Source organism: Phaenicophaeus curvirostris, chromosome 1 (genome assembly GCF_032191515.1).
Source record: "Phaenicophaeus curvirostris isolate KB17595 chromosome 1, BPBGC_Pcur_1.0, whole genome shotgun sequence".
NCBI lineage: Eukaryota > Metazoa > Chordata > Aves > Cuculiformes > Cuculidae > Phaenicophaeus > Phaenicophaeus curvirostris.
Window position 1 is genome coordinate 193,437,495 of NC_091392.1, and position 13,384 is coordinate 193,450,878.

At 38.6% G+C, this 13,384-nt stretch overlaps 2 protein-coding genes across 3 annotated transcripts in view; one reads left to right on the forward strand and one right to left on the reverse strand.

Moving 5' to 3' along the window:
• The window catches only part of ARHGEF17 (Rho guanine nucleotide exchange factor 17), a 297,301-nt gene that overhangs the window by 134,931 nt on the left and 148,986 nt on the right, over positions 1–13,384 (forward strand). The window lies entirely within an intron of this gene.
• Positions 1–13,384, reverse strand: part of FCHSD2 (FCH and double SH3 domains 2) — a 164,163-nt gene that overhangs the window by 115,137 nt on the left and 35,642 nt on the right. The gene's annotated exons all lie outside the window — the stretch shown is intronic.

A 13,384-nucleotide genomic window follows, 5' to 3' on the forward strand; every position in this document is an offset into this window, starting at 1 on the left:
GAAAGTGCACTAATGACCCAGCTGAGGTGTGTTTCACTGCTGGCCACACGGACTTGAAAATATAATATTGCAGCAACAGCCACTTTTTGATGAACTATCAGAAATAATCCCCCAGGACCTAAAAGCTGACACAATACCCACTTTCAGTTCGCATTTGGCAAGAGTTCCTTTAAATATGGGCAAGCCACTTTATTTCTAAATGAAAGCTTACATGTTACTGGGAAAGGATAAGATGTACGAGTTTCTCATCTACAGTTTATTAATACACCACGCCTCTATCGTAAAACACACAAATGAGAGGGTTACACAGTTGTAGCTCCAGAGTGGACACGAAGGACAAGCCTCATTTCGGTAGCACATGCAAGAAACATCCTAGTCATTTATTTATATATTTACTGAAGCAGTAAGCCACGCAAACAACAGCACACACTCGCCCAGATCATACAGACAGACTTCTTTGCTGCTAGTACATATTTGTCAGATTAGTAACACATCTTTTATTACTTTGCAGCTGCCATTTGGACTCCGCTCCTGCGCTGGCCTGAGTAACCTTAAGTTTCCTTTCTCCCTCCTCTTTCTCAGGAGAGTAGGCAAGACTGGCTGATGAAAGGCCTTTTATCTGTATGAAACTGAACAAGTCAACTACTGTATATGTAGGGTCTTACACTGAATAATCATTTACGGTAGATTTGACTTAAACATTCTCTGTTTTTTTCTTTTTAGTTGTCAACATGTTCTGGTTTACACAGGTCTGCAAGCATAACTTCCAAGGCCGCAAAGGGGAAGAAGGGAATATAGTTAGTGTAGTTTTTAAAAATAGTTAAGAACACATCTACTGTACCCTTTAAAGTAATCCTTGGTTTAAGACAAACAGCCTTAGTAGCCAAGAAGGTCTGCACAGTTTACCTTACATCCATCTAATAAACTGCTAGCGTCAGGCATAAAATCTGGATCATTGGGGTCAGGGACTGCTCTAGAACTGAAAGGATGAGAGACCACGCCTGTGAAAGTATGTTCAAGCATTTTTACAGCATACTTACAAATTCATCCACTTAAACTATTGCACAGTGGGTTAAGTGAGCTTTTTCTTTTTAACCAATGGAGACTTTATCATCATGAAAATTAAGGTTACATGATCTGAGAAATATGGAAAGACTAACTTCTCAGGAATATCACTATTTAAAATACATGGAGTCATACAGAGTATCCAAAACCAGTCTAATTACTGTGCACAAGGTGCAATGCAATGTTTCTTTAGGTCCCACAGAAGAAAGGCATAACAACTCTTATAAATTACCATTGTCTGCCTAACATTTATACACCCACTGAACTAGTTGAATTTCAGAAGATTAATCAGCTGAATTAACTAGCTGAACTTCAGGATAAAACAAAGACTGAAGCTCTACATACCTTTATTTCTGCATGGATTATTATTTAAAAAAAAACCCATTTTCATTTTAATTGAACTCTCCAAAGTACCATTCTCAGGCAATTCAGTGACTGTTGTTTTTCCCTAAATTATGGCCTTTTGGTTGCAACAAAGAACATGCTCATTAGGTGAAGAAGCCATGTTATGTTGGAAAACAAAAGGTTTTCTTTAAATTCCAGAACAAATGTAGGGCTAACTGATAAAGTGCATAAATGTAAACAGAATACAAAAGAAAGTTAAAAGGCAAATGGCTTTTTAATTCTTTGAGGTGTGCTAGAAATTATGAGGAAAGGATGATAGGTGATGCTCACCCATAAATATTTGCCTTTTTACCTAGAAGCTTCAGAGGATAAAAACCCAACTAATACTCAGAGCATTCATAGGCTTATTCACAACTTGCAGATCTCTGCACAGACATCTCCAGCAGTAGTTTGCAAGGCAGGATGCATTTCCCACCCCTGAGGAAATGCTACCAGCCCAAAAGCTGAGAACAAGGGCAGGAAGAGAACAAAGCGCGGAAAGGAAGGCACAGCCGTTACCACAGGGCTGTGAAAAAGGAGGGGGGTTCACAGCCAGAGATGTGCCTTGGGTAGGGCCTGAGCTATCAAATAGCTGTGAGAATGAAGATATGTTTTTCACAAGGGCCGTTGAATGCTGAAACAGTTCCACAGAGGTTTGGGAATATCCCATGCTTCAGGATTTTTCAGACTGAAAGGGGATGAGGGGCTTGCCAACCTCACTGAACTTCAGTCAGTCCACCTTTTACCAGGAGGTTGGATCAGATGACCTCCAGGAATCTCTTCCACCCAAAATTATCCTGATTTTACAATTAGAAATAGAGTTCCATTACTCAGCAAAAGTCCTAGGAAAGGAAGAGGCAGTCATGACTGTAAATGAACAAGTGACAACTTATGGTGACGATATTATCTTCAGTTTTGACCTATGAGCTGCCTATCCCACCACCACTGCCCTGTTCTCCATTCCAATTTTCCTAAAGAGTGTTCTCACCATACACATGGCTAAGACACCATGTTCTAATCTACTTTCTGGTCCACTTTCCCATGTCTTTCTGCACCTCAGCCATCTCCTCTCTTACTACTGCTCATCCCATTGGATGCAAGAACTAGTTTTTGACCGAGGAAAGGAAGGGCATCAGAACTAGGATGAAACAAACAGCCAAATATGGTTGGAATAATCTTCTAGGTGTGGGCTCTTTTATTGTGAACTCCATGCCTCCTCTTAGTAGTAATATTTTGTATTTCAAAATATAGAGTAAGTGTATCCCACTCTCTTCTCCAAAGTTGTTCCTAAGGTTTAAAATAAATAATTATTGTATTAGGGGGGGTGGCATAAAGCCAGACTTAAATAACTCTTCAATTAATATAAGGCACAGTGGTATGGAAAGCTAAGAAATAGAGAAGAGCCTTCCTCTTGCATACTCAGGACAAGGTATGTGAAGAGACAAGCATTTAAGAGGAATCCAGATGGAGGTGAAAAAGGCTAGATAAGGTATTGCTGCAATGGACTTATGATTCAGTGCTGGTGTGGCTACTACCTTGGAGGCTCAAAGTTTCCATTTTGTTTATTTTTAAAGCACTGAGTTGTGACTAGCCTGTCTTCTTAAATCACAGGAAAGAGAAAAGCAGATATTGGGAAGGATGACTGTCTGGACTGAGTGCTAGAAAAAAAATTGCACTTCTCATGGAATCTGAAAAAAAGCTGGAATGCTGATACAGTTGGAAAAAAACCCAAAACATGCACAACATGCAGTAGAGAAAACAGTGATGTACACAGAAGCAACTCACAGATAACTCCTCCACAGGCTGACTGATCCACTACCTGGTTCACTATAACTAAAAGACCAAATAAAAATGAACAGCTCTTAAGAATAAAGTTTTTAATCTGAAAGTAGAGCACTTACATGTATCAAAATTCCAGGCAGTGGATGCTTATGAGTGCAGTAATTGGAAAGAAAAATAACAGCTAAAAGCAGGCTAAGAGAAATTTGCTTGCATCAGTTTAGAAAAAAAAAAAGTAGTTTCTTTATGAAGGGCTTTCTTTGTCAAAATGGCGTAATTCTAAGCTTAGCAACCTCTTTATAAGGAACTAGATGTTTTCACTGAAAATAGAAGCTGACAGTCTGCCTCTGTTCTTAGAGAAATATTAATTTAACCTAAAGAATTCCATAAAAACTGTAACAGATAGCTTAACATTTTTAAAAGGCTCCCTTTTAAAATGGACAAATATTTCAGTATTAGGCAATATATTTTTCATCTAACAGAACAGTCAGTGAGACAAAATCTCAATCAGATACCTGACCTTCCCCCTTCCCTTTAAGTGCTGACGTGTTTCTTTGAGAAGAAAAAGTACACGAACAACTGAATACAAAATCTACATGAAAAGAGAAGGTCACTGATAATATTGCTTGGAATGTCACATGCAGACCCACAGTCTTTGTTCCATGAAAAGTATATTATATTAAACGTTAAACGGACATTTAATACAGAGAGTTCCTAAAAGCTTCTTGTTTTGCAGTAAAAAGGGAAACGTGCACTAAGAGGTTGAACTGTGACAAGTGCAGAATACTATCAATAATCCCATTATAACACCTGATTTGTCAAACTTGTCTCTACAAGTTATTCTAAAATTCACAATAGTGTTCTTAACCATTTATGAAATGGAGCAGATCACGTCTTTGTAGCATTCACAGCCACTGATTCTCCATGCTTTGTTGGAAAGAATGGCATGAATAGCTACTATGTCTTACACTTTATTTTCTTCAACCTCTTATTGATATCCTGGTGTTGTGAATGGTGTTTGACTATAAGAGAATATAATACAAAGGTAATATCAAGCAGGTGTTTTCTTTCTGGAACCAGCAAGTTCTGTTGATGTATTGTGCAGCACTGCGGCTTAGCAGACCAAACCAGGTCATCAATATGCATGATCTTGACATTGGGCAGTGACCAGGAAGCCATACTGATCCTCTCCTGAAAAATGGAAAATCTGTCGAGCTGAGACTTAAGACAAACCAACAAAACAGTCAAGGCTCCAGGTGTATGGCAAATCATGTGCATACACACACATTCCATACCAACTATGAGATTCTCAGGAAAATGGCAAGGAACAAAGACACTTAGAGCGATAATTCATTAATAAATAAATCAATCAATCAATCTAGGTTGAAAAACAGGTTTTCCTCTTAGTTTTGTACTGTGAATGAATGAATCCAAAGCTCTTAGAGATCATCACAGATTATCCAGAAGAAATATCATAAACTAAACCACGGCATAGAATAAAAAAGTAACCAAACTTATTTTGCCAAGGAGATACTTTTAAGATACTTTTTTCCTGGTAGGAAATTTTCTTCCAGAAAAAAATGCTTGAAAACTGTTACTAATTGAGGACACTTCTAGAAAGTAAAACACAAGAAGGTTTTTAACTTGCAGGAGGGTTTTAGAACAGAAAAAAGTGCAGAGCAAGACAACTGTTTAGGCTTTCATTTAGATAAACACAGATTATTAAATTTTTGGACTGGAAAGCAGGTATGCCTCATAGATCACTGACTTTAACCTGATTCAATTGTGTAAGCAGAGGAAGTATCAAACAAGGTTATGCAACAAAGACATTAGTAACTGCAAAACAAGAAAAATGAGCAAAACCAACAAGCAAAAATTTAGACAGACTGGGACAAATAAATTTGTCAGATAACCAAACAAAAGTCACAATTCGTGTAGAAGGCTTTAAGAAAAAAAACATGCACAAAATGAAAAGAGAAGAAATAGAGGCTACTGAGAAATCCAAACTGGGGAGGTGGAAATTCTGCTGACTGATGGCACGATGGAGGAGGAGTGGGAATTAGCAGTTATACACATGCCCTCTCAGGTGCAGAGATTAAATTTACAAATGGACTTTAAAAAAGCAAACAAGGTCAATATCTATAACCTGTATTTGGAAAGTAGCAGTTTGATTATGTTTTAACACAAAGCAGCACATTAGTACCATGAAGAATGTGCCACATTAGTTAGGAAAAAGACTTTCTAACTCAACACACTCATCAAAATCCCACCTTAAAACAGAAAACTGTTGAGTCACTGATGTCCATTTTTATAAATGCTGGAATATCACACAACAAGATAAACGTACATGGAGGTGCTCTTCCTCATAGAAGAAAGAATTAATAAACTTTGGGAACAAGTGGATTCTGCTTTTTACAAAAATAAAATGGGTAATACTGTCACAAGAACCAATCCCAACAAGAACATTTCCCACCATTTTTTCCACTTTGTTCATATATCAGTGTGTCACAGCAAATGACGTCATAGGTCTGTAAGTGAAGACTGTCAATCTATAACGCATCAATGAGGTACATGCAACACATTTTTATGAAGCTTTTATCTTCATACCTAATGAAGTTGTGACAAAACATTGCTAGATACCAATAATTAAGACTTCAAAATGCAGCTGTCAAAAGAATCATCGATCTAAGTTTCTTTTTCATTTGAGTTTTCCACACACCTGCACAAGTGCTGTCATCAACTAAACCAAGTGAAAATCAGCAAGGACGTAACTAACCAAGCGGACAAAACATTCACGAAAATAATTTTAGTCACTCGGAAAACTAGGAAAGTTCAAACAAAATGCATTCACATATAATTCTTCAGGCTTGCATCAAGCATGCAGGTAGTAAAGTGCTTCAGGAGTAACAGATGCCCACAGATGGGACCACTGGAGCTGCAAGGTGGAGAATGAGAACTCCCACAGATTGTCCTGTGCTTCAAGAGCTACCGGCAACATGAATGTCAACCAAAGACAATGTCCCAGAAAGCACCAGCTATTTCTGAAGGCTCTACATCCTCCCTAGTTTATAACTTTATAATGTACTTTTTTCACTTCCCCCCTCCTCCCAGAAACCCTCTAAATATTTAATATTTTTATTCACAAAGCAGGAAGAAGTCTTCAGAAAGAAGCACAGCATGTTTACAAGCAAACCTGCCTGCCACTGTTTTCTATGACAGATGGGATCAACGAGAGCAAGGTTCCAAAGTGGGGGAAACAAAGGTGTCTCACAGACCCTAAGTATACACCAGGAAATATCACTCAGTGCAGAAATAGGCATGAATGCCTCTGGCATTTTTGCATTTGGATCCAGAGGTTTCTTGAATACAGCTTTTCCCCCTTCCTTCAAATATCTGTGCTAAGAAAGCTTAAGGGAGTAATATCCAAAATAAAGTCACACACGTAGCTTTAGTGGGTCTGCTGACTTTTCCTAAAGGAATTCCTGCAAATGGAAAGGCAGAAAATTCAATACAGACCTTGGATTATAGGATTTTAGCGCCTCTTATCTCTGCAGAGGTAAAAAATTATCTGGGTCCTAAGTCAAAGATATGCCATACTCACATAGCCACTACAGAAAATAACTGAAGTTGGATAAAGGCCATGCAGAAAGTCTCCCTCCAGGCTCTGATGGTGAGGCCACAACTCTGGCTTGGGAGGAGAACATTCCTCAGCACTGGCTGACAAAAATGTGGGGTTTGTATTGAGTTAAAAAAAAAAAAAGAAAGAAAAAGAAAATGCTATACAGTAGTACTACTTATAAAATAGAACGAAGTCACCTCAAACCTACTGACATACTTTTGAATAATGTACATGGGCCATCTCAAGCTTCCAAGATCAGTTCACACAGTCAGCATGAGCCAGGCTAGACATGGCTTTCTACAGAGATCTGACAGCAAAGATAAGGGAAATGCGAAGATAAGGATCGTATAAAGGAAAACTCATCAGCTTAAAGCTGGATTTTTTAGAACTGTTTGTCTATCGTTCAGAATAAACTGCTATGATAAAGCTAACACCTGCAGACATCCAGTGAGCTCATTTATGGAGGAAAAAAAAAAAAAAAGAGTTCACTGTGAATTTTTCTTAATGTTTCCTACAGAAAATTTGAAAATATAATAAATACATAGAAGGATTTCAAAGCAATTTGCTGTCTTCCACAGTAAATGCTATCAAGTACATCCAGATATAGCAACCATTCATCTCTCTGCCCAGTACGGAAATTTCTACATAGTCTACTCATTTACTACAGGCGGAAGTTTCTCTGCAGAGGAACCGTGGAATGATAGCCAAGTTTCTTCAAAAGATAAGCCTGAGAAAAAACGAGTTTCCGTATATTGCTAATTACTAACTGAAGTCCTGCTCACACGATCTGGAGTACAGAAGTTAAAGTTCTGAACTCCCTAAAAGATAAATACACCTTCCCCAAATCCCAAAAGGTTATTTCATAGGTATTTTTTAAATTACTGCTTGATTACAAAAGTCATCAATTTTAGCTCTAAAGCAAAACCAAGACAAATGACTAAAATATGATGGAAATACTCTAGAGAGATTTACTGCAGCAGTAAAGCTGAGATCATCCTCAAAGGAAGAAACAAATAATTCAAGTTCGCTAGCGAACAAAACAGGCTACTGACCAGTCAACCTACGGCTGCTTCTTGTTTGTCCCCAAGCTGGGGACCCACCCTTAAAGTCCACAATCTCTTCCTGCTCTCCCTGAGGCCACAGTAACCTGTATCCTTTAGGCTGAAAAAAGAAACGTTCTGTCCAGCCTACAGCAAATGAACTAATAGAAAGTTGCTTGTCTGATTTTTCAAGGCAGGTACCTCAAGTTTATTTTAGTGGCGCCCCAGGGGTTTGCTGGCTGCTCAGTCAGAGGGAAGAGTTCATTTCACCCTGATGCTTTTTTTTTTATTCCAAACCAGCTCTGAGGTTACGTTTGGCCCGCTGCAGTTGTTTTTCCACGTGGGATTTATGAATCGATCCAGATGAATTGTGTTGAATGTCGAAATGGTGGCACTTACAGAGTGCTCTCGCACCTTCCCCAAGCCTGACAGTCATTGCTGTTCCTTTGTAGTGTCTGCCATCCTTTCGCTCCCACAGTTAACACTGCAACACTGCAATAAAGCACTACACTTTCAAAGAGAAGTACTTTGCTCTGCACCTTACTTTTCTTTCTTTAGAGACTCTACTTTTACTACAAGTGGAGCAATTTGCTTCTCAACACAGTTGTCTGTGATCTACTAAAGCACACACCACCTCTTTCTAATATGCCAGCACAGGTACTTCACAAATAAATACTTCTACAGGGCTCCTACTCTATAAGCCTTAACACATTTTACAAGATAAAGGAAGAAAAGTTATAGGAATTCTATTGCTGAAGCCAAAGTTGCACTAATTGCCAAAGGCTTCTGTTTAGAAAACAAAAAAATATTCAAAAGAGCAGGGATCTAATTACCATTCTATCAAAAAGATCCATATTACGTTGGCTAATATACATCCAATTTCTCTAATTCCTTATCAGGGAAATACTATCACCTTTCCAGTCTTCACAGTATAATGACAAATCAGTTAACATTTGCAAAGTACTGGACTACATGGTACAGAACAGTTAAGAAAAAAAATCAGCCACAGCACAAGTTAGCAAGGCATGGGAGGAGGGGGGGAAATCCCTGATTTCAACCCTTAGAATTTTAATCCACTAAAAACATGTTATAAAAGCCAGTGTATCTTAAGTAAAACAGCCCAGCATTTTTGTCAGAAGATGGTAAAAGAAACAGCTTCTACTTTCCGATTTTAAGCAAAGGAAAACTAGTACAGAAAGAAAAACAAAAATCAAGCAACTATTTGGGCACTGAAGCCCATAAATATTTAGATATAGAAAATACATTATACATTGCCATTGGAATCAATATTCTAGAAAACAGGCATTCACATATTATGATGTTTTGAAAGAAGTGTTTTTTTTAACTCCAGTGAGGCACTCGCGGGGTGAGGAGAAGCTGGTAATCACACTACCTGCTGACATCCACCTTTACTCTTGCCTTTACTGCTCTTCTCTTGCCTCCACCACCTCTCAATCCATCTGCTGCTCTGGCAGGCTGCTTTGCTTCTTCAGCATTCATTTAATCTTATTTTAAGGCCCCTCTCCTTGTTATTGTCATCCATATAAACAAAATCAAAGGATGCACTGGCACTTCATTCACAGCTGCCAACAGGAATGGATAGATAATAAACTACTGTGTATCAAGTTTCTCATTGCAACAGACACAGCAATCGACACCAAGCGACATGTCCACTCTCTCCAGATCACAGGTAACTATCTTTTATTAAGCACACCCATCTCTTCTATGTTAATTTGCCCTCAAAAAAAAAAAAAACAACAAGAAATAAAAAGCATAATGATTGGTGCCTTTTTAAAAATCCTAACCAGAAACTTCTACTTCATAGAATCATAGAATGGTTTGGGTTGGAAGGGACTTTAAAGACCATGTAGTTCCAACCCCCCTGCCATGGGCAGGGACACCTCCCACTAGACCAGGCTGCTCAAAGCTCCGTCCAACCTGGCTTTGAACATTTGATGGAGCATCCACAACTTCCCTGGGCAACCTGTGCCAGTGCCTCACCACCCTCATGGTGGAGAAATTCCTCTTAATGTCTAATCTAAATCTTCCCACCTCCAACTTAAAGTCATTCCCCCATGACTTGGTAAACAGTCCCACCCCAGCTTTCCTGTAGCCCCTTAAGGTACTGAGAGGTCACTATAAGATCTCCTTGAAGCCTTTTATTCTCCAGGACAAACAACCTCAACTCTCAGCCTGTCCTCATATGGAAGGTGCCCCAGCCCTCCAATCATCTTTGTAGTCCTCCTCTGGACCCGTTCCATCAGCTCCATATCCTTCTTATGTTGAGGATTCCAGAACTCGACACATCACTTCAGATGAGGGCCCACAGAGTGGAATAGAGGGGCAGCACTGCCTCTCTCAACCTGCTGTCCACGCTTCTTTTGATGCAGCCTGGGATACAGTTGGCCTTCTGGGCTGCAAGTGCACATTGCTGGCTCATGTCGAGCTTCTTATCAACCAGCACCCTCAGATCCTTCGCCTCAGGACAGCTCTCAGTCACATCATCCCCCATCCTGTATTGAAACCGTGGATTGCCCCAACACGGGTGTAGGACCTTGCATTTGGCCTTATTGAACCTCATGAGGTTCTCACAGTCCCACTTCTCCAGCTCATCCAGGTCCCTCTGGATGATATATCCTCCTTCCAGTGTGGCAACTCCACCACTCATCAATTGCTTGGTGTCATTTGCATCTCAGTTCAAATATAAAGCTCTTTTGTGTAGCTCACAAAATGGACTTTGCTACCCGTTTTCCACGTTATTGATGCCTTCAGTTGAGGTACTTTCACAGTTCCAGCTCTTTGAGGTTACTTGCAGACCCAAACAGATAGATCATGTTGATTGCTCACATTTTACACTGAAATAATGATCAGTAAATATCGAGCAAAACCAAAGCACGAGAAAACATGACAAGGAAGGTCATCTGTGTGTTCCCAGCACACAACACAGACTGTGAAAGAATGCTTATGAGTTGAAAGTGTTAAAAAAAATCAGCAAGAGCAGCAAGAGTACAGCAGAGATGCTATTACCATGTCAAAAAAAACCCAACCAACCTTCTACTATTTTATCTATTTAACATACTAAGTAAAACAGTTTTTTACTAGGTGGCAGCAAACATATCCACCAAGTTCTGCTTCCACCTAACAAGCGTATTCTTAACCGTTGATTTCAGCGAGCTTATTAATCAAGGAGAATAGCTAATAATAATGATACAAAACTACAATTTAAATAGTATTACTAGGAATACTGTTAATAGGAAGTGAGAGCCTTTCTATACTCCCAATTCTAAATATTAAGGTAAGCCTTCAAGTATGTATTAAATAATTCAGTGCTGAAAATACAAGTGAAAAAGTTCAGTACAACAGATCTAGAAAGAACTGCAGAATTGCAGTACAAGGGCTGATACATCAGACACTTTCCATTTATACCACAGCACAGCCTAGAAAAGCTAGTCAAGAATCCACCAGAGAATAAGCAAAAAAACAGCTCTAAAGAACTTGAATGGCAACAGGTACGATACTGTGAAAAGACTTAGTAAAAAACTCCCTTGATAAAATAAGACGGGGGAATTTACATACAGATCCTGTAATTAATCATATGCATTCAAGCCAGTCACCATGTAATTAGGGATAAATTATAAACTCTGAACCATGGTGTTACACTAGTATTTGTACAGGTTCCCTTTCTACGAACAAAAGCACTCTTGTGTATAGAAATGTGGCACCCAAGTGCAGCGCATCAGCATACAATTTTTTAAACGACAAAGCGTTCAGTTCTGGGGAGGCTTATTTTCTTCTCCCACCCTTCCACTTTTTCTCACCTTGCCAAAAATGTTCTAAGTTAGAATATTCCAGGTTTCCTAAGATGACAAAAGCCATTTGGACAGAACCTGTGAAAAGATCTAGAATTCTTGCTCCAGAAACTACTAAGAATTTCCAGTTCTCTTTATAACTCTTTCAAAAGGAATAACCCACTGTTGATGAATATGACTTCACATTTATTTTTATTACATTTTCTCTCACTAAAAGGCTCCATGTGAAATTTCATTGCCATCTCAGAAACGTAAATCCAGGCCCAAGAAGAAACATCCAACATTGTTCTTGAACTGTACACTTATCAACAAACTGAGGAAGCAATTCCACAAGACTTCATTCATATAAGCAGCCATTCAATGAATCTCAAATGATGCAGCTGTATTGCTGGAAAGTTGGTTTTTTTTTAAATGCAAGTAACTGAAAGCCTTGGTTGTTAAGCCTTCCGAATCTGAGAATGTAATTATTTCTCCAGCTTATCAAGACTATTCCCTAAATGCAGCAACTGCTCCAAGTACCTCTGCATATAAAAAATATTTCCAATGTAAAATGGATAAATGTATTAATAATTGATCTTAACTTCTCTGCAATGTCATTACAAAAATCACTAAAGAACACATACTTCTAATGCAAGTTTCATCAGGCATATATTGATTCTGGCATTAAAAAATTGCTACATTTAATCAAATTAAGTGCAACTGCCGATGTAATCAATGTATGCTAATCTAAATTCATGTACAATGAAAGAACCAGAGCACCAGTAACTGCAGACCTTTACAGCACCATTGTGTTTTGATTAAATTCAGTACAAATTTCATTTGATTTACTAAGTATTTTCAGCCAAGTTTTGGGCTGAGATTACATGCAGAAAACCTAGGACTAGGAAATGTGTACAATGCAATGTCAAAATATAGAGAAATCCTCTTTCACAGACTGATAGCAAAAGCTGACCCACAGAAAACGTTTGCTCTGTATGTACTTGCGGGTAATGCAGCACTGATGACTAAAAGGATGCTTATCATAACAGCCTAAAACTACATTTGGAAACATCCTAGCAACAGCTTGTGTTTTCACATTTCACTTCTGTCACTGCCCCAACATCAACAACTGTAACGTCAGGAACATCCCCAGTTGTAGCTATTGTATATTCAGCTCCACAAGCTCCCTCACTTGTATTTTGTTCTACCTTTAATCTATTTTAAAATGAATTAATGTATTTTTAATCTGTTGTACTTGGACTTAAGCTCCAAGAGCCTTTACTGTAAATTAAGTAGGCAGCTGCCCCTTATTAGATGCTTTCTAATTTTGGAACAAGGGAGAAAAATCAGTCCTCCCTCCTTTCTCACAAACGAATCAAAATTCACTCCACTCACTGTCAAAAGCATGAGGCCAAATCTGGCTGCTTTTATTTCAGATGAATGGGAAGCTGCTTTTACTGAAGAATGAGAATTTATTTTGTACTGACTATGCCAGAACACACTTCCTTTCCTCTAACTGACCCAATTTTACTTTTTTACTCAAGTTTTACACGAACATCTGAGAAAACCTCAAAGAGCTGATCGACCTTGTAACAATTGGAAAAAAAAGGTTAAAGGTGTCTTTGGTACCCAAGAACTTCCTCAAGTCAAAATGTCCATGAAAACACAGAATAAGCCTAAGTTGTGTGTAGGCCAAAGTGCTTGATTCA